The 22,884-nt window shown below is 40.4% G+C and overlaps 1 protein-coding gene across 1 annotated transcript in view; it reads right to left on the bottom strand.

The window, feature by feature from the left end:
• Nucleotides 1–5,147, bottom strand: part of HECTD2 (HECT domain E3 ubiquitin protein ligase 2) — an 88,840-nt gene extending 83,693 nt beyond the window's left edge. The window contains exon 1 of the mRNA XM_025990654.2: nucleotides 4,956–5,147. The gene's annotated coding sequence lies outside the window, so the exon portion shown is untranslated. The remainder of the gene's footprint in view (nucleotides 1–4,955) is intronic.
• Between the last annotated feature and the right edge of the window lie 17,737 nt (nucleotides 5,148–22,884).

Raw genomic sequence — 22,884 nt, 5'->3', positions numbered from 1 at the left:
TTCAGCCCAGGATGTGATCCTGGAGTCCCAGGATCAAGTCCCACATCGGGCTCCCTGTATAGAGCCTGCTTCTCCCTCTGCCTTTGTCTCTGCCTCTCTCTCTCTCTCTCTTTCTCTCTCTCTGTGTCTCTCATGAATAAAAAAAAAAAAAAAAGATAAGGCAATTATTCAGGTGGATCTCCTCTAATCACATGGGTCTTGAAAAGTGGTGTGCTTTTCCTGGCTGGCAGCGGAAATCAGAAAGATTCAAAGTGTGAGAGGGACTTCATGTGCCACAATAGCTTTGACGATGAGGGAGGCCTAAGAGGGAATGTAAGTGGCCTTGAGGAGCCGAGAGAGAGGCCTCAGTGACTGCCAGCCAGGCAGCAGGACCTCAGTCTTATAACTCAAGTAACTGGATTCTACCAACAGCTTGAATGAGCTTCTAAGTGGATTCTTCCCAGAGCTTCCACGACACGAGCCAGCTGGCCAACACTTTGACCCCAGCCTTGTGAGACCCTAAGGAGAGAACCCACCCTAGCCTCCTAGACTTCTGACCTATAGAACTGTAAGATCATAAATGGGTGTTATCATAGCAGCTAAGTTTGTGGCAATTTTTTACATTGTAATAGAAAACTGATATGGTCAAGAAAAATACAAGCAGAATATTTAAGGTAGAAGGGACCTCAGAATGCTTTTAGGCCACTGGTTTCCTAGACAAAGAGGGTCTCTAGACACAGGAAACTGTGCAACTACAAGCAGTTTCCAACTTGAAAAAGCCTACATTAAGCCATGCATTTATTATTAAATACTTCCACACAGATTTACTTATCTTGGTAACCACCAAGTTTCTGATTTCAGCCCTACTGGAATAGAAGTTATTCCCATTATGCTCAATATTAAGAACAGAACCTAGGACAAATAAATGATAAATAAATAAATGATAAAAGATTTCAGTTAGAATTATATCAAGTCTGTATTATAACCACAATTATTCAACTGTTGCCAATTATACTTTTTAATTCATTAGAAAGATAATAATAAACTTGCTTGTGTAGAAATGCAGTTAGATTGGTCAAATCATTCAAAACACAGGCTTGTTGGGCAGGGGATAGCAATAAAGGGACATTAGTTATTAATTTGTCTAAAAAAACAACTATTATTTTTGTCCATATCCCACCCTTAAAGATACAGATGAGGGAACTAGTTATGCTAAATTAGTATGTAACTGTTAGCTAAACCATGGCACCAGTTCTAAATGTTTATGATAGAAAATTTTCTAATCAAACAAGAAACAATCCAAGTTTAAAACTAGTAAGTGCTGCTGCTCGATCAGTTGTATGAAAAGAAAGTGGAAATAGACTGAAAGAAAGAGTAGGCTTTAAAAAAATAATAAATAGAAAAATTTAAAAAGCAGGCTTTAGATTCATAGTGAAACACTCATTTCCATTCAGTTTCATGAAACTAAATTTACAGAACACCTACTATACATAAGGTATTGGTAGACACTCTTTGGATTATGAGGATGCAGAAACCTGCCTTGACCCTACAGGTGTAACAGCCTAGGAGGGGAGCAAAGAGGCACATACCCACATAAATGCATACAGGGTAGAATGTCTGTGGGGGTTGTTGGGTGTAAATAAAGGACTATGGGAGCTAACAGGGTGGAGAGCTTCCCTGTGGCTGGAAGGGCTGGAAAGGCTTCATGGAGGTGTCCTCTGGCACCATGACGATGGTCACTGAGTGGTTTCCTCCAAAGTTCATTACATTAGACAGAGGAAATGTCTCATTAGAAACTTCCCCCTTGAATGCTTGTCCTGTCAAGGGCCTGAAATGTGAACAGAAGGAAAACCAGCTGTGGAATTGCTGTTCCTTCGAAATAGATACACTGAAACTATTTAGATGGAGAATTGTGCTCTATCCCCTCAACATACACCCCACAGATGTAATTCCCATGTCCTGTAGATTTTCCTGAAGTGAAGTGATGCTTGACTTCACTTGGGATTAATGTGGAGTATCAAGCTTTTTTTTTTTTTTTTTAAGATTTTATTTATTTTTTATTAATGAGAGATACAGAGAGAGAGAGAGAGAGAGAGGCAGAGACACAGGCAGAGAGAGAGGCAGAGAGAGAGAAGCAGGCTCCATGCAGGGAGCCCGATGCAGGACTCCATCCCGGGTCTCCAGGATCACGCCCTGGGCTGAAGGCAGGCGCCAAACTGCTGAGCCACCCAGGTGCCCCAGGATCAAGCATTTTTAAATATGAAAAGATGGAGCACCAGTGTTTCAGATCCCTGTTTCATGTCTGAGAGGAACAAGGAGCATTTAATCGCATTTGCAGTGACTGGTTTCTTCTCTCTAGGCCAGGGACTTAATTCCTAGATGCCTTGGCACTCAGGCACTTAGCCTCTATTTCAAGTGTTCTTTTTACATTTGTGGAATGTTTGCTTAAACTGAGGTACAGAATTTGTCAAAAGGTATGGCAAAAACAACAAAACAAAACAACAAAAAAGCAAAAACCAAAGAACATCTCAAAAAGGATATTTTTTTTCAAGCTATTCATCCCGAACTATAGCAGTGGTGTTCAGTAATCTTGACTACGTTGCCCTCTAGTGGTGTCAAGAGGGTATAAAGTACAGTAAACATTTCCTTTCAGGTAGTCTTAACATTTATTGAGCATCTACTGTATAGCACTGAGACAGCTTCTGAGAATAGTGAGATGTTAAGAGCTGGTTCTCACTCTTGCTGATTTCTTGGTCCAGCAGTTGAGGCATTAACTACAGCACAGTGTAGGAACTACAGCAGAAGTATGTACAAAGATCTATGAGCATGCAGAAGAAAAAATAATTAATTCTCCCTAAGTGTGTCTGGAAGGGATTTTCCAGACACTTGAGAAGCATCTTGAAAAATGCATAGTTTTCCAGCAGTGTGTGTGTGTGTATTGCTTTTATGATTGAAGGAGCAGTCTGAATAAAAGAAGCTAGTCTTTCATCATTAAAAAACACAGTGTGTTCCGGTGATGGCTAGGTGCCTTCCATGTGAGATTCAAATGTGCTTCAGCCTGATAATATAATCCTACCTCTCCATGTGGTACGCACAAAACACTGCATAAAGTTCCTGCAGGTTTTATATTGGAAAGATAGGGACAAACTACTTAAATAGGCCTTTATATCATAGCCAAGAATTTGTTCTACCATGATTCTATCTATTATGATTATATATGTATGTATTTTACATAATTATATATAAATGATTGTGTTCTTAATAATAATCCAGACTACTTTATAAAACATGCTATGGTTCTCACCCTCCCCTTCTTGGGTGTATGTAAATACTTTGTTTTACCATCCCTTTTAAAATTCCTGTATTCCTTAATTTGTGGGATAAAAACAGAGCTTGAAAAATACATTTATTTAACTATCAGACTCCAGTGGTTTGTGGATTTGCTGACCTGCTCTGTGGGCTTCTTCTCCTTTGGCTGTGCAAAAAATGCAACACCTTCCTGGCTTCTGGGTGTGCATCCAGTCAACACTAGCATAGATTCATGGGCCATCCCCAGCTTAGCCACCACTGGGCTGCATGCCTTAGGCAATTTCTCCTGGTGCCCACCATTCCCTCCTCTTTTGTCAGATCTGTGGAATGGGATGAGCAAAATAGGTATGACTAAGGTAATATAATCTATGACACAAGATACTTTCCTCTACAAAAGCAAGATCCTGTAGAGAAGCAAACATGGGTTCTGAAGGCAGATAGATTGGGTCCAATCCTGGCTCTCTTGCTTATTAGCTATGTGATGCTGGCACATGTTTTGGCCTTTCTGAGCTGTAGTTTCCTCCTCTATGAAATGGAGATATTAGTTTCTACCTCCAGGATTGCTGGAGGGATTAACAAGAATGTGTGAAAAGTATGCAGCACAGAGAAAATGATCAGTGAAGATTTGTTCTCTTCCTAACTCCCTTTATTCATTGGAACAAGTGTAAGCTGTTCCAAACTTCCACATAAATATGAGCACAGTAGAACAACACTTTTTGTGTATTGCATTTTGTCAAAACTACCTAACATTTAAAAAGGGCCTTGCCATTTGAAACTCAATCTCCTTTGCGTCACTTCATTGGATCGGCAGCCAACCCTGTGAAGCACAGCATTGTAACATCTCTTGCCCATCATTTATTGAAGGTCTACTCTATGCCAAATAAAACGTTGGGATGAAAGCATCCATTGCTACCCTGCAGAGGCCCTTTAGTCAGGTGCAAGGAGGCAGATGAGAAAATCAGCTACAATTCAGCTTAGTAAGTGCTGTGGGTGATCTGGGTGGGGGTGCTAAATGAGCCCAGAGGAAGAGCATCTAATTTAAGCTGGTGTTTGGATTGAAGTGGGCTCTCCACTTGAAGTGAATCAGGAAGGATAATAGTTTCTCCTGTGGGAAATGAAAGGAAGTATGCATGGGGGATGGGTGGGTGGGTAAGAAGATGGGGGAGAGGACAGAAAGTGGTGAAGATGGAGAGAGAGGACTTTTCCAGAAAGAGAAAGCACAGATTATTGAGGCTAGAAGAACAAAATCCATATTTGTGATCAAATGAACCCTCTAGATCATTGTATTTTGGTCATCTATTTATGTGCCTGGTGAATGTGATATGGTGAAATGAATGGGTTTTGTTAGCCCAGGTAACTGAAGCTTCTTGGAAAAACAGGTTCCTGTACCTGAAATAACTCCTCCATGGGCTAGTTGACACCAGATCAAAGCTATTAGTTACACCGCAGTGTCTCTAATCCTAGTCAGAGTAGCAATAATTATTCACGAAATCATGGTGCCAGTACTATTTCATAAACACGAATATTCGTGTGATGTATTTTTTCCTCAAAGAAACTCCTGGATTTTCTAGACTACAACAACCGCCTTAAAAAGAAGGAAAATTTTCTTAGCCAACAACATGATTTATTCACTCTGTGCATTCCACCCCTGTACCCCAGCTACTCACCAAATGTGGACATCTTGGATACACTCCTCATCTTGCTGAGTTAAAAAAAATCAGAATGCCAATAGTGAGGTAAAGGAGCACACGCAGCAGCATGGTGAGCAGGCTTCCAAGCCGTGATGGTGAAGGAGTTGTGTTTCGAGAGGCACAGCAGATATTTTTTTCCCCCTCCCTAACTTGTGCAGGGATGAATTCACTTCTCCTGCCTTGTTTCTTGGCATGAACCCCCCCCCCCCACCGCGCCATTAGCATTTTTAGAAGTCCTTTTTCTGGGTGAACGTTTGGTGTGTAGAACTTTTCCTCCAAGGATAATTTTAGCACTGAAAATGCATCAAATTATTTCAAATCCTGGCAAGTTTCAAAATATGAGTGGGTGACTTCGGAAGGATCTATTTTCAAGAAATAACAATGGTGTCAGCACAATCCAAGAGACTTGGAAAAGAATTTACACACACACACACACACACACACACACACACTCCTTCACCTCCCAGAAATTGAAATTGATTTAACACATTGAGATTATGTTACTTGAGTGTTTCTTCTAAATGCCAAGGAATAGATTTATTTTGATATTAGAGACAAACATTTTTAACCCACAGAGAAGAGGACAGACAGTTTGGGCTTCTCAAGTATTATAACAGAATTATCGTTGCAAATGCAACCACCTCCCCGCCCCCAGCATACTACCCCTCTGTCTTTCCTGGGCTTTCCTTCCTGGAACCCCCAAATCAATACAGCAATTAAGGTAGAAGTTCAGGGTATATAATACTCATCCTGTAGGTTTCAGAATATATATTTGCTGCCAGGGCAAAACGAAACACCCAAAATGAACAGGTGACTACACATTTGCACATGTAATTACTCATATTTGATTGCATTCCTTATTCCTTTTAATTTCTCCTACTTCCCGAGTTTAAAGAAAGAAATACAAGATGTATTTTTCTAGGTAAAATATCCTTCCCAGGTGCGCTGCCATTGTCCTTGGTAGCAGGTGAATAGACTTGGAGTGATTGCTCTATTTTTGTATATTTCTATGGAGCCCAAACCAATAAAAGAGCTCAAGGTAATAGTTCTGTGCACTTACATAAGGAAAACTAACCTACTGATATATACCAGTTTAGCTTAGAGAATTTTTCTTTCTAAAAGACAGGAGAAAGTCAGTTATATTTTAAAATTTGAGAATTTGTATATCTTTTCTTTGGCCTTGCTTCCTGATGTATACATAGCAATTAAATAAAAATTACCCATACACCCACAGCACAGAGATGGTGATTGCTAACAGGTGCACACATCCTCCGCATGTGGATATATGTTGTATGAGTAAAACATACCCCATGTACTCCATCAGGAGGGCCACAATGAGGTGGTCACCAGGCCAGGGGTACAAATATGCCAAGGCGTTGCATGTCGGGGCACTTGGCTGGGGTTGGAGCACCACTGGATGTTCTACACCCCACAGCACCTATGGCTTTGCAGTAGGATCAAAAAGAAGCAAATGAAAGTATCTTGGAAGTAGGATGAGAAGCTTCTTTCTTCTCCAGTCCCTCCAACGTCCTGTGCTGATGATGTGTAACACTGTGCTTGCTACAACAGAAGAAAATGCCTAGAAGGTCCATCTAAATGGTCATAGAGCTGTGCAGTGCAGAGGTCCCTGGGGGGCCTCAAAGAACACACACATCTGCCACGGGGAGAGCCAGGCTTCAGCTGTCCATCACAACAGAGGGCATCGTTGGTTGAGGCAGCACCAGCAAAGTAAAAAGACTACCATTTTTCTTTTGTTTCTGACTCTGGAAGATCCAGAAGCAGGCAGAAAAGGAGTAGAAGAGCATGAAAAAATGGTAGATGCCATCAGGTCCCTGAGCCATGAGTCAAGCTGAGTTGATGGGGAGGGGAAAGAGTGAGGGCATAGGGGAAGCTTTTAGGTTTGTGTTTGGGTTGGACTGGACTTTTTTAATATTTGGAAGTGAGATCTGCTCTTACAACCCAAAGTTTCCAGAAACCTGTTGGTCAAGGACCAGGAGAGGAGAATTATATAACCTGGCAGAAGGCAAGAACCTGGAGGAAAACCAGGTCCTATGTATCCTTCATCAAGTTCAGGTGGTTAACAGAGAGTATAGAACTCCTGTGCAGTATGATTATTGTCTAATAACAATGCTGTTCAGAGACATTAAGTTACCAGCCTGTGGAGGCTGCTTTTAGGCAACAGGCTTGAGCAATGGAAACCTGATCAAGGCTAAAGGGGTCACAGCGACCAAGACACCACGGAGCTTAATGCAAACAGGTTCATGAAGCAACCCACCTCAAAATAGCCATAGGCCCTAACTGACCAATTACACCCAGGCACAGTTCCTAAGATTACCAAAAAGGGAGAACTCCATACCTTCCCCATACTCCCTCACTGGCCCAGGAACTGTGGCCTCTCACCACCCCTTCTGACCACAGACATTCTCTCCTTTGCCATCTTGCTCACCACTCCCTTGCGGGTGTATTCAATAAATTTCTTTCTCTTTTGCTCTGCCTTGGGTGAGTCCTTTCACCGCCCTAGCCTCCGGCCCCCATCCCAAGCTCACAGGCCCAGTGCCACCTCATCGTAGCCCCTTTGCCCACTTGAAATAGCAAGGGTTGAGGTGGGCATTTTCAAAAGTGGTAGATTTCAAAGAAAACACAGGTGGGGGCACTGCGGGCAGACAGGAATGTGAAGTCTTGGGGACACTGGGCCAGCATGGCCTGGAACGAAGAGGGGATTGTGTGCTGGGAAGAGGGGCCAATTAGGTAGAGCCAGGCAGTTGAGATCTGGGAAGGGGAGTCTGATCCCCCTATTCCCAGTAGGACTCTGCCACCAAGTGAGATGATGAAAGTCCTGAAGATGGCTTCAGTGGGCGGTGTGGGAAGACATCACAGAAATCAGACCCTCGCTGGAGCCAGGATATGAGAGAACGACGATGGTGGCAACAGAAATTGGCAGGGCATGATGACAAATTTGACAGAGGGAATAAAGGAGAGGCTTAAATAACAAGTTACCAAAGGAGAGAAGCTGTGTGAGGCTGTCCCTCCTCTATTGAGGTAAATAGCTTGGAGGGCAGCCTGTCCTTCAGGGCCTCTGTCAGGAGCCCAGGAGCGCCTGGGAAGGAAGATTGGTCTAATCTAGTTGAGCTTTTCATTGGTTCTTTTCCTTGAATGGTGATGCAGTGTGAATGCTAATGCTGCAGTTCAGGCACTTCGCAGGGGGAATGGCCCAGGAAAGCCAGCTGGCTGCCAAGACACAGCGCAGGGTGACATTCACTGTAGTGAATTGAACACAGCCAGGGGCCTGGTTGAATCCGATTGGCAGACGAGTTCCCCCTCCCCTGTGCCCCGGGCCTGGCACACACCCCACTGGGCCCTGGGCCCGGGCGCGCGCTGGGCCAGGACGGCCGAGAGGGTTCTTTTGTTGTGCCAGAACTTCCGCCGCCAGCAGGGATGGGGAAACTCCGTAGCTCCATCCTCGGGGAAGAAAAGAACAAAAAGCAGAAGGAAAGGAATGATTGACAACACAGACCAAAAAGCCCAGGCGGGGAAGAGATAAGATCAGAGAGCCAGGGACCAAGGAATTTAAGACAGGAGGTGGTGGGGAACTAGAAGCGCTCGGTAAGGGCGGGGGCTCCCCCGGGCCCTGGGACAGGAGCGACGGTGTGGGTGGCCCCGCAGGAGAGAACAAAGGCCGGGCGGGGGCGGAGCTCTGCGCGCGGTCCTCGCTGTCGGAATCGGAGCAGATGGTTCCAGCAGCAAGTTAGTGTTCTGCACGTTCTTCTGGACGTGTCAGGGTGCGAGACTCATCAGCTAGCTCATGGTGAGGCTCCGTGTCTGCACTGGCGGAAAATGGTTTCCATCTGTACCGGGAGAGAAGCTCTGCTTTTCAGGAGGGACCCGTAGTGAGCAAAGCCACAGAAATGAAAATAGAAGCAAATGCCAATGTATCGATTTGTAATGAGAAAGACAGCTGTGGACGGAGCAGAATGTTCATGCGTGCAGATCTGTAGGTTATCTTCCCGCAGGCAAGGGACTAGGGAAGTCAAATGGTGGCCAAAAGGTTGCAGATGAGCCTGCAACCAGAACAAGGGTAGTTTGCTATGTAATTCACAACCAGGATGCAGCGACACAGAATGACTAGCCCCTGGGCAGTGACTTCGATGACCCTAGCTGCTTTAGATGCTTTAAATTTCCCTGTTTTATCATCTGGACCACTGTTTCTCAGGGTCTGGTCTGAAAATACCTGCATCCAAATTCACCAGGGAACTTAAATATTCAGATTCTCAGGTATCAACTGAGACTTCTCAATCAAAATCTGAAGGGAAGGACCTTGCAATCTGCATTTGATCAATTCTCCATAGGATGTATAAAACCTAAACATAGTTTTACGTTGATCATTCACTTTCTTTTCAGTCTTTAAGTGAAGTCCACTTGGTTGATTGGGTTTGCTCAGTTAAACTTATTGTGTGATGTCTAGGAAGCCAGGAGCTCATCTCTCCTCCTCTCTGGGTTCTTATTCATTGAATAATCAGTTTAAGAAGTCAAATGGGGATCTAAGTGCTGGTTTTATTTTGTCCTCTCTGGTCAGGCTTAGGTGGACAGATGGGCTGGGACCTCCCAGCTCTCTATTAGATCTTAGATTTGGGGGCTTTTAGAAGTCTGAAATGGAGAATGGCAGGGAGGCCCTGACAAGGAGACCTTTGTACATGGAGAATGGGGACAGGTTCTGGTACATTTGGGCAGGTTCAGAGGAATCAAGAGATACATTAGGGCTCTGCTGGAAAATGGTAACTCTGCCTGGTAGACAGATGTGAATAGTGAGGCCCTCTTTCTTCTCAACTATCCCTGAGAAGGCAGGTACTGACAGAAGAGTTCCCTTCTAGAATTACATTGCTATTCAATGTTTGAATAGCTTGCTATTCTGTTTCCTTGAGCTACTCTCAGTTGGACTCCACCAGGCTTTTCCATGAATTTTGACCTCACTTATCAAGCCCAGTTTTTGGCTTAGTTCTTTCTTTCAGCTAAGTCTCTCCCACTGTATTCAGTGAGGAATTCTGCCTATGGCCTGCCTTCGAGTAACCATACCCAGGTTCTGACCCCTCAGGCATTTCTCTGGGCAGATCACTATCAATGGGGGGAGTTGCGAGAAAGTCAGGAGCAGGCTGGATCTCATTCTCAGGCACCTCTTCTTATGCCTCCTCTGAAGTTGCCTTCCCAGTCGAGGAGAGTTGGAGAGTGATTCTCAAGTCAAGGGAAGAGACCCAATAGTGCTTGCTTGCTAGCTTCTCCACAAAGATGTCAGTGGTTTTGCCACAGTGTTCATGGTGAATCTAGAGGAAGATAAGACCTAAGTCAGACTGAAAAAGTCAGAATGGTTTCCCAGAGGAACTGTCTGTCCCTGGTGGAATAGGAGTAGAGCTCTTGGCATATTTGTGCAGGTTATGTGGCAGCTCATAGTAGGAGCTTGCTAGTTAGAGGAGAGAAGGATGTAGTGTGTCTGAAACAGAGAATAACAGTTTAGGGAGAACTACAAAAACGTAGACAGAGCTAGAGCAAGGGGACTAGAGGCATGGGACAGGCTGGAACATGGGCAGGGGCCACCTTCTGATAGTCTTTCTGTTTTGCCAAGCCAGAAGGCTTAAACTTTATCTCGTAGTCAGTGCTATCCAAAGTGGGCTCTGTCTATGCATTGGGGATGTACAAAGTGAGCTACTGGAGGGTGGAAAGAAAATCTAGAGCTACTTATATTCACTAAAAAAATTAACCTTATTGGGGTAATTGTATTATATTTTTAATCTAAAAATTTAAAAAGAGATGGTTCTCAACTATACTGTGTAGATTGACCATGGCCCCTTCACTTGGTCCAGCTGTCCAGTGTATCACAGATGGAGCATGAAGTATCAGGAGGACGGAGCTAGATGGGAGCTTTATAGTTCAGTGTCTATCACTTGGGCCTTCAGTTTTTGTTTCCTCTTAGCATACACCACATATTCAAATTTATATTGCCTGGTTAAATGGACTGATAGATTTTATTACATTTTGATTAAGGTGAATTTACAAGATGGACAGACACATGGCTTGAGATAGTCTTACAAAGAAACTATAGATTACTAAGGAGCTTTTTGTGTAATGGGCTGAAATACAGACAGCTTACAGCAAATGGCTTTTAACCATGGTAAAGATGATCAGTCTAACTCATGGGCAATAAATGGAAATTAAAACCACACAAGGATATTATTTGTCACCTATCAGATTTGCAAATATTCAAGTTTGACTTAATACTCAATTGGTGAGGCTGTGGGGAAACCAGTGCTATCACATTGTAGGGGTTGGAGGGGAGTGGGGATGCAATATGGTACCGTTCCAATGAAGAGAACTTGATACTATTTAGCAAAATCACATATGCCTGAAATATCTTGTGAAACCAATTAGCAAGGAAGCCATGAGACTACTGAGGTCATCAAAGGCCACAAGAGTTAACTTAAATAGGCTCCCAGTGGTGAAAGATGGGACAAATCAAGCATTAACAAGAATAAACTGCAATGGATTGATATACATCAAATATATTTAAATCAATGAGCTCATAATGATGCAGAAAGCTTTGGTTACCTTTGGAGAACGATAGGAAAATAATTATTATTTAACAAACTAGTGACTAAAGGGAAAGGATTAGCATTTATTCTTTTCCTATACAATTTCTATCCCTTGGGAAAAGAAATGGTTGAAGTTAAGAAGTATTAACTTTGTAGCAGTATTCAATTTACTAAGTGAAGAAGGCATGATAGAATTAGAAATAACCATGAAGAAAAGATTGCCTTTATATATTTATTCCAGCTAATAATGAAGAAAGAATGATAATATTAGACACTATATCCCTAATGAATTAGTGGATTTATACAATGATTATCCAGAGCTGCTAGCATCCCCAAATGTGCTTTCTGACAGAATCACACACCATCTATGAAGTAGTTTACCCAAATAAATTGAACCTGAATTTGATAAAATCTCTACATATAATTACCAATTGTGGGAAATACAGGGAACTGAGGAATTTGTTAAATGATACCTGACACCCTACAGGACAAATGACTCTATTTCTTTAACATATAACTTGGAGGGGATGGGTAAAGATGGAGCAGAAACTAAATTAAAAGCAACTTTAGAGACATATAACCAATCACAATGTATGAGTGTTATTTGGATGACAATTCAAATAAATAAACACACACACACACAAACAAGAAGTTTGAAATAATCAGAGAAGTTTGAGTCTGGATTATATATTTGTGGTATTAAAGAGTTATTGTTACATTTTTAAGTATGGCAATAGAACTATGCTTTGCTTTTTTATATATACACACTGAAATAATTATAGATAAAATGATATGATACCTGGGATTTATTTCAGAGTAATCCAGGGTTAGGAGAATGCTCTGAGAAGTGGGTGGGAATGTAGATGAAACAAGATTGGCTGTGAGTTGATAATTGTTGAAGCTGACTGAAGGGCAGATCAAGATTCATTATCCTATCCTCTTTACCTTTGTATCTGATTGAATTTTTCTATCATAAAAATAAAATAGATTTTTACAGATAAGACAGATTGAAGAGAATACAAATACTGCGCATACCAACAACAAAATAGCAGAGCTGACATATTCCTCCTACTGTAAGCCTTTTATCAGCCATCTAATGAGATAAAAACAATGATAATCTAATTAGAGCTGATGTGAAGCTGGGAAAAATCTCATTTACCAGGACTATTTGAAATATGTTTAAAGATGAATCCTGATCTAACTGCATATTGTGCCTTAGGATATTAACCACTACTCAAGGATCAAAGCCACTGCTTCATATAATTCACCTGTTTTAAAAATCATTTGACTAAAAAAACAGCCAGAACATATGAAAGAGTGGCTTTCAGACATTGGATGGCAGCTGGTGTGGAACAGTGATCCCTGAAAAGAGGTAAATGAATGAATTGAGCCCGACAGTTACCCCAGTTTACTACTCACAGAGAGTTTCCAGGCCAAAACACAGGGAAGGAAATCCCAAACCAATGCTTGCAGGCCTCTGTGTTTAGGACAAAGAGTTGAGAATTTGGAGAGGCCAAAGTGAATCTACCATGCAAAGTACTGGAGAAGAGAAGCATCACAGAGACAGGGGTCCTCTTTCACTATTCAACTAAAAAACTGATTGGCCTGTATATATGAAGAAATGACCCAAAGCCAACAGAAAGGAGTAGGGAAAACAATTCCCAGATATCCCAAAGAACTTGGAATAGTTTGCCTTCCCAACAACCAGAATGGAGAAATCTCTTAATAAATGGGGACATCACATAGAGCACTCAGGAGGGTACTACTTCAGGGGCATCTGGCTGGCTCATTGGTTGAGCATCTGCCTTTGGCTCAGGTCGTGATCCCAGGGTCCTGGAATTGAGTCCCACATTGGGCTCCCCAAAGGGAGCTTGCTTCTCCCTCTACCTATGTCTCTGCCTCTCTCTCTGAGTCTCTCATGAATGAATAAATTAAAAACTTAAAAAAAAGAGAGAAGGGTACTATTTCAATAGTGGAGCCCAAATAGTCTAGACAATAGTTTCTCAATCTTGATACTATTGATATTTTGGGCCAAATAGTTCTTTATCATGGAGTGCTGCCTATGTGTCATAGGATGTTTAGCAGCATCCCTAGCCTTTATCTGCTAGATGCCAGTTGCCTACCTACTCCACTAGTTGTGACAACTGAAAGTATCTCCATACATTGCCAATGCACCCTTCCTTAGAGTCAGAATTGTCCCTGGTTGAGATTAGTTGCTGAGATGAAAAGTGGCTCTGGTTCTGCCTAATGGAGCTTAAAAGCAAGTTGCAAAAGAATTACATTATTTCTAAGGAACTCTGCTGCACTCTAGAACAAAGTTGAGGCATATTGAAAACACAAACAATCTAGTGTGCCAAAATATAAAATTCACCATGTCTGACATCCGATCAAAAAATTCCAGACATGCAAAAAAGCAGAAAAGATAAACTTCAGTGAGGAGGAAAATGATCAATTAGAAACAGATTCAGGAACAGCACAGATGATAAAATTAAGAGAGAAGAATGTTAAAATAGCTATGATTAATATATTCCATATGTTCAAGCATGTACATGGAAACAGCAGTTTTCGGAGAGATCGAAATGATATCAAAAAGACTCATATTGAACTTCTGAAAATAAAAAACACAATGTCTAAGATAAAAAATACACTGAATTAGAGTAATAATAGATTGGATACTTCAGAAGAAAACAATTAGTGAACTTGAATACAGTATGGAAATTTTTCCATTAAAATACTAAAGATTATCAGAAAGCTTTGGAAATATGTCCACAACTGGAGTTTCAAAAGGAGTGGAAATGTTGGGGGTAAAGATTTTTGAAGAAATTATGTCTGAAAAGATTCCAAATGTGATGAAAACTATGTATCTACAGATTCAAGAATCTCAATGAACTACAAGCAGATGAAAAATGAATACTACACCAAGGCACATTCTAATCAAATTGATTAAAATAAGTGATAAAGAGAAAAATTTTTTTAAAGAAACTAGAGTAAAAACACAAACACAGGGGAACAAAAATATGAAGGACAGCAGACTTTTCGTTGGAAACAATGTGAGTAAAAAAACAACAACAAAAAAGAGAGTGGAGCAACATCTGTATTGAAAGAAAAAAACCTGTGTGGATTTAGAATTCTATACCCAGCAAAAATATCCTTCAATAAATGAAACCAACACAAAGATTTTTTTTCCAGGCATATGAAAGCTGAAGAAATTCACTGACTGCAGACCATTACTACAAGAAATCTCAAAGATAGACTTTAATGTAAAATGAAAATAGAACTAGATAGAAATCTGGGTTTTTATAAAGGAATGAAGAGCACTTAAAATGGGAAATATGTTAGCTAATACAAAAGACTCTTTTTTTTTTTTTCTTCTTATTTTAAAATATCTTTTGGGACCCTGGTTGCTGAGTGTTTGGGTGGCTCAGGTTGTGATCCCAGAGTACCAGGATTGAATACTGCATTGGGCTCCTGAGAAGAGTCTGCTTCTCCCTCTGCCTGTGTCTCTGTCTCTCTCTTTCTCTCTGTGTCTCTCATGAATAAATAAATAAATCTTAAAAAAAAAAACCTTTTAAAAGTGCCAGGATGGGGGCACCTGAGTGGTTTTGTGGTTGAGCATCTGCCTTTGGCTCAGGGTGTGATCCCAGGGTCCTAGGATCAAGTTCTGCATCAGGCTTCCCATGGGAAGCCTGGGGGTTCCCCAGGGGGAACCTGCTTCTCCTTCTGCCTATGTTTCTGCCTCTCTGTGTGTGTCTTTCACAAATAAATAAATAAAATCTTTAAAATAAAATAAAATAAAAGTGTCAGGATATTTTAATGAAAACAGTTTTTTCCCCCTGAAATCAAAAATAACATTTTATTTCATCTTTATCTTATCCTTTGAACACCTCTGGTTTTATGTTAGTGTAGTAGGCATGTATAATATGAAAAGGTAATAATACTTCACTATTATATATTATATATAGGAGTTGCATGCTCACATTTTTTTCAGATAAGGATGAATGCTTAAAATCTTGGAGATGATTGCTGTGGCATATTAAGATCAATTGGAGTGTTTCAAATGGTGATATGATATTATTTTATTATTTGATTTGGCTCTTAGAAAAATCACTAGGGTTAGCAATATGGACAATTACTTGAGGCAATGAAGGACCTGAAATGAGATGAAATGGCTGAATATGAACTCTTAAAATTTGAGACCATTCAGGGGACCTTAAGCTAGCTATACAATACGTGATTTTGGTGAATAAATTAAAGCAAAAATATATATGTGTCATCCTGGATTTTTGTTTTGACCTGTTTGAAAAAAAAAAAAAAAAAAGACAAGACCTAGAAGTATTAAACTTTTTTAGTGCCTTAGAAATGAGCTAGCATTTACCTTACATTTTATGGATTTGGAAACAGACCAATTGAGATAAAGTGACTTAAAATCTCACAGATGGTTAATTGAATTGTATTTGGCAAGCATTCACCTTCTGGACTGGCTATGTGAGGCTATCAATCTACATGAATTTCAAGTAGCAGGATTATTCCTTGCTGGGACATTCTCGGGCCTCCTTGTCTGCTGTGCAGAATTTTGGTCACTAGATGGCACCCCAGACAACAGCACCAAAAGATCCTGTGATTTCTTCAGGTTTGATTACCCATAGAACAAGCTAATGATATTGACTCTGTATCACAAAATAAGAGAATTTCCTAAAAAGTTACCTGGCTAAGACAGAATTAAATAAACATAATATTCTAGAATTGATAACAAACAGGGGAGAAAAAAACCCTGTATACACCTTTAGGAAGGGTTGTTGGTATTAGCATCCTTTCCCCAATAAATTAAATAGTTTAACATTTTAACATACTCACCAGAAGTCACATAGGAGCTTCCGATTTCTCCATTTAGAACAGTTACCACTGTTTATCTTGAACTAACCTGTTTACCACAGGGGAGTCATTCAGGTCAATTCTACCTTATAAACCTCTATGGATCTCTGCTTCCTCAGTCTCCACTCCTGCTTCCCTGGTCCAAGTCTTAACATTGCTTTCTCGCACTCTTACAATACCCTCCTAATTTCAAACTTTTTTCCCACAATGTTGTCTGAGTGGTCTTTTTTTTTTTTTTGTATATATTTTTTTTATTGGAGTTCGATTTGCCAACATATAGCATAACACCCAGTGCTCATCCCGCCAAGTGCCCCCCTCAGTGCCCATCACCCAGTCACCCCGATCCCCCACCCACCTCCCCTTCCACTACCCCTTCTTCGTTTCCCAGAGTTAGGTATCTCTCACGGTCTGTCACCCTCACTGATATTTCCCGCTCATTTTCTCTCCTTTCTCCTTTATTCCCTTTCACTATTTTTTATATTCCCCAAATGAATGAGACCATATAATGTTTGTCCTTCTCCGATGAGTGGTCTTTTAAAAACATTAATCAAGTCATGTTATTCCCTTGCTTACAATGCATAGTGGGTATTTCTGGATTATTCACCACTGTTTTGAAAAACATAGAAAGTAATCCAGATAAATTAATAGCACTATAAATTTATCAACTAATGTATTTTTTTAAAAAGATTTTATTTATTTGATGGAGAGAGAGAGAACACAAGTAGGGGGAGCAGCAGGCAGAGAGAGAGGGAGAAGCAAGCTCCCTGCTGAGCAGAGAGCCCCATGTGGGGCTCAATCCCAGGATCCTGAGATCATGACCCGAGCCTAAGGCTCAAAGACAGATGCTTAACCAACGGAGCCACCCAGGTACCCCAGCTTATTAACTAATATTATTTGGAATAGGGCTCTGGGTAATGTAAAGTGGCCAGGAGCACTGACATGTGGGTTGTGAATTTGGTAGTGGCAAGGGACTGAATCTGAAAGAATGATTTCTGGAAGGGAACAAAGCATAAAAGATGTCAAAGAATTCTGGAATGAACGCCACTCCTCATGGAAAGATAATCAGGCAAAAAGATCAAAAAACATTTCCTAAGGATTGCAAATTTATACCAAGTAAAAGGCACAAAAATCTAGAAAGTTATCTAGAAATGGCCTTTTAGGTTATGAGCAAAGAGAAAGATTTTGATGGTAGCTAGGTGAATAATAAAAAGAGACTAAGAGAAACTACATACTTGGTTTATGGACAAATGTGGGACTCAAAAGAAACTCTCCTCTTTCAGGGATGAGTAAGGTTAAAATAATATGAAACAAAACTAAATGTGTCTCTAGCATTAAAGATGATAACATAATGCACTACTGTCTGAAAAAGAACTTACTTTGGATAAAGATTTACTACCAGGAGCTAGTTAATTTTAGGAATCACTTATATGCTTAAAAGTGTGAAAACTGTGGACTACACAAAGCAAAAGATCAAAGATGGGAAGTTAAAACACTAAAATGGAAAAGGAGCTTATTGAATAATAAACAGAAAAGGCCTTGGATTAAGAAAAATGTCCAAATGAAGTAAAAATGTAAATATAAGATACAAAATAATCAGAATCCATACTAAAGAATTAACACTACAGGAAATCAAATCCATATGTAGACACTAGAGAGCCAATGTCAAAGTCTTTTAGGATACAGAGGAAAAGTACTCAGAGAATGCGATAAAAAAGAATGTCAGGTGTGGAGAGTAAAGAAGAGAGATCTGAAGATACAGAAAAGAAAAAAAAAAGCTAGTGGAACTGAAACAGCAGTTTCAAAAATATATGATTTGAAGCTTGACTAAAGTTTGCAAATGAAAGTGATTCATTCATAGTGGTATAAAGGAAATGTTTTTATAAAGTTACCAAGACCTATACAAATCCTAGTGAATCTTTTTTAACTAAAAATTTTACTGAGAAAACTGTAAATTCATATGCAGTTGTAATAAGTAAGCCAGAGAGATCCCATATACCTTTGCCCAGCTTTTGCAATGGTAACAAATTGCAAAATTGTAGTATAATACTGTAACCAGTATATTGACATTGATACAATCCACCAATCGTATTCAGATTCCTTCAGTTTTACTTGTACTCATTTGTATGTGTGTTTTGCTCAATTTGTATGTGTATATATTTTGTACAATTTTATCACACGTGCAGGTTTGTATATCTATTGCCACAGTAAAGATGCTGAACATTTCCATCACCTCAAGTATCCCTTATATTGCCCTATTATAACCACAATAACATCCTTCCCACCCCTACACCCTGCCTTCTATCTCTAACTCCTGGAAACCACGAATCCCTTCTCCAGGTCTAAATTTTTTCAAGGGGCGCCTACAAGGCTCAGTTGGTTGTTAAGCATCTGCATTTGGCTCAGGTTGTGGTCTCAGGGTCCTGGGATTGAGCTCTGTGTCAGGCTCCCTGCTCAGTGGGGAACCTCCTTCTCCCCCCACCCACCCCCCACCCCGCCCCACCCCGCTTGCGCGCTCTCTCTCACTATCTTCTCTCTCAAGTAAACAAATACAATCTTTTTTAAAAAATAAAAACAAAAGGGATCCCTGAGAGGCTCAGCGGTTTAGCGCCTGCCTTTGGCCCAGGGCGTGGTCCTGGAGTCCCAGGATCGAGTCCCACATCGGACTCCGGGCATGGAGCCTACTTCTCCCTCTGCCTGTGTCTGCTTCTCTCTCTCTCTCTCTCTCTCTCTCTCTCTCTCTCTCTCTCTCTCCTCTCCGTCTATCATGAATAAATAAAGAAAATCTTTAAATAAATAAAATAAAATAAATTTTTAAGCATGTTGTATAAATGGAATCATACAGTATGTAATCTCTTGGAAGTTCCTTTATTCACTCAGCATAATTCCTTAGAGGTTCTTCCAAGTTGTTGTTGTGTATCAATAATTTCATCCTTCTTTTTTTTTTATTATTATTTATTTATGATAGTCATACAGAGAGAGAGAGAGAGAGAGAGGCAGAGACACAGGTAGAGGGAGAAGCAGGCTCCATGCACCGGGAGCCCGATGTGGGATTTGATCCCGGGTTTCCAGGATTGCGCCCTGGGCCAAAGGCAGGCGCCAAACCGCTGCGCCACCCAGGGATCCCATCCTTCTTTGTTACTAAGTAATATTCTCTGGTATGTATGTACCACAGTTTGTTTAAAGGTTCACTTGTTGAAGGCTGGTGACATTTAAAAAAATTTAAATATAAAGAAAGAATTCAATACTTCTCTAGGCAAAACAACAAAACAGTTTACCAGGCACAGTAAAAAAAAAAAAAAAATAGAGTTATCTTAGATTCCTCCAAATATTTTCTTTTTAAATTTTTTTATGATAGTCATACACACAGAGAGAGAGAGAGAGGCAGAGACACAGGCAGAGGGAGAAGTAGGCTCCATGCCGGGAGTCCGATGTGGGACTCGATCCTGGGACTCCAGGACCACGCCCTGGGCCAAAGGCAGGCGCCAAACCGCTGCGCCACCCAGGGATCCCCCTCCAAATATTTCTATTGATTGGTGCTTTTTATTTTGTTGTTTCAAATCAATAGTTCAAATTTTTATATGGGCTTAAATACTTGTATTATTACAGTGGCAGTCACTAGTAAAAAATTAAAAAATAAAGCACATGATATCTGTCTTTCAGATCACAAGAGAAAGGGGGTGGTGGAACAACCAAAAATAAATCATAGAATACATAGAGGAAATAGTAAGGAAGCATTCTAAAAAGACAGTGAAAGTGAGACCAAGCATGCCAATTATGATAATAGGTGTAAGAGAGTTAAATTCTCTTGTTAAATAGTAAACACTCTCAGATGAACTAAAAAATATATATGCAATTATTAGAGGCAGTTCTAAAACAAAATTTAAAAAAAGAATTTAAAAGAAACGTGGGGGCTCTGGGTGGCTTAGTTGGTTAAGCATCTGCCTTTGGCTCAGGTCATGATCCTGGGGTCCTGGGATAGAACCCCTCATCTGGCTCCCGGCTCAGCAAGGAGTCTGCTTCTCCCTCTCCCTCTTTCTGCTGATTTGTCTACTTGTGCTCTCTCTCTCTGTGTCAAATAAATAAATAAAATATTTACAAAAAAAAAAAAACCCAAAAACATGATTTTACAACAATTCCTGTTTTGTTTTTTTTTTTTTTTTTTTGTAATTCAGTCTAGCACCCACAGCTCCTCATCTCTGTATAAGAGCACCACCAGTTCATGTGCTAGCCATCTCCCAACAAGGCTTGCTGAGAAATTTCATTTCAGTAGAACTGACACTCCAGCCTTCCCATCCCCTATCCCCTCAACAAAGAGGGCTGTAAGGTAGAGAAGGGGTATTAGAAGCTTTACTTTTAGGAAAGCCTGGGTGTTTGTAAAGGCAGGGAGTACTCAACTAATTCCTCTTTCCAAGGACAAAGAAGAGAAACCCAAGATGGAATTATTTATAAGGTTTCAGATTTGTTTTTTTGCATAAAAAGGAGACATATCTTGCTCTCTAATTGAAAGTCCAGAAATCTGTAGTGATGACTGACCTACCTTAAGTGATAAAAGAGCCAAACTGAGAAGGGACAAGAGACTTCTGGAAGGCTGCCCCTTGAGTTCCTGAGAATCCAGAATATATATCCACTTGTTCTCAGAGTTGAAGGTGAAGACTGTGGAAGAGGCTGGGAGCTGCAGCTTGCTAGAGACTGGATAGCTTGGACATGCATCTGATGCATGTCACAGGATGTGGGATACTGTTTGGGGCCCAGGGGAAAGTTCATTTGAATCTATAAGGGCTCACCTGTGTTCAGGGGAGGTTCTTGGGATTTCAACTATCATCACTGGGCACACTCAGCAAGTCAATAGTTAATGAGCTGGTTCAGCCAGGATGAGAAAAAATAGAGTCAGCTGCCTTGTCACCATTGACTGATGGTTGCTCTCAAAAAAGAATGACATTTACAGCCAACAAATCAGAGGCCCTCCACCTTCTCTTGCACAGTCACTCAAGGAAGAATGATTTTCCTTTTAATCAGCTGAGGAACAGGCACAGGAATTAGGAAGAGGGCATGAGAGCGTTACTCTGGTTTTGTGGATCTCTGCTCCTCCTTCTTCCATTTTCATGGACCCTTTCTCACCAACATACTGCAAGCACAACTCTAGCCTGGGCCTGGAGGAGAAGAGATTAATATTATAATTGGGGAACTTCATTAACCTAACAGACAGTGAAAGTTATGAGATCAGACTGAAATATTATAGAGTCTCTTGAGCTTAGCCGATAATGGTTATTTGTATAATAAAGCTGTTCCATGTTTATACCCTCAATGAGTCAAAAACCTCAATCAAAATGTTTAAGAAAAAGAAAGAAGTGATTGTAATACTAATGTAGAATTCAAGAGAAAATGCAATAAATGGTAAAAAAAAAACCACTGAATACTTTTATCTTGATCATATGTAATTTCCTCAGTGAAGATTTAGTCATTGGTCTTTATGAACTAAATGACATTCAATGAATGTTTACAACAAAATTTTGAATGAATACAAACAGAAATTTACAAAACTACTGTAGATCTAAGAGCTTTAATATATGATGAAACAAGTGAAACTTGGCGAGGGAATTTACTTGCCCAACATCACATAGTAAGAGAGCGGCAGAGTCCAGCCTAGAACCTAAATCTGTTGACCACTGGTCTGCATTCTTTGAGCCTCAACAAACTGATTTCCTTTGATGGGATATGCACTCTGTACACAAAGCCCTCCCGCCCCTGGCTCCTCATACCTATAAAATGAAACACGTCTCCCTGTCTAAAGCTGGACACTTAAGGGATGTTTTTGTTATCAGCATATACAGAATGAGTCTCAAAATTGTGGGTGAGAGAAAAGGTTTTTGTGATTATATTTAGGGGTATTATAGTTTAAATAGGATAACTTTGGAAGCTTGAAATAATTTAATAATATTTGGCTTTTACAAATCAGTTTTCAGTTCTCAAAGCAAGAGCATATAAATAGCCAAGCAGCAGACAAAGGTGATAAAGAGAATCTTATTGCATGTGAAAGTGACTGGCATATGGCAACTGCATTCTTCCATCCAAATAATTAAGGTAATACATGAAACTAAAAAGGGAAAACTCTTTCATTTACTCAAATCTCCAAATGCTTGGAATAACATTGTAGTCTGGCAGTCTGCTACAGATCACATGCTGGTAGACACACTGTCTCTTCAGCTGTATTCAGAAAATGCCAAAAGAACAAACAGCTCTGAGTGTAACAAAAAATTTCGTGTTTGAACAAAGTTTTCTCTTTGTAGCTCTTATATAGAATTAGCAAGAAAAGTCATATAAAAATTACATAAGTTTCAGTAAAAGGGAGGGAAGAAGAAAAAAGTAGAAAAAGAAATCTTATCACTTATTATATGACACTGGAAAATATCAGAAATGATCATTGGAAACTTCTAAATGGCATGAAGTGAAATGAA

This window comes from Vulpes vulpes, chromosome 15 (assembly GCF_048418805.1).
Source record: "Vulpes vulpes isolate BD-2025 chromosome 15, VulVul3, whole genome shotgun sequence".
Lineage (NCBI taxonomy): Eukaryota > Metazoa > Chordata > Mammalia > Carnivora > Canidae > Vulpes > Vulpes vulpes.
Note: the sequence above shows the minus strand (reverse complement) of the source record. Positions and strands in the feature narration are given on the sequence as shown.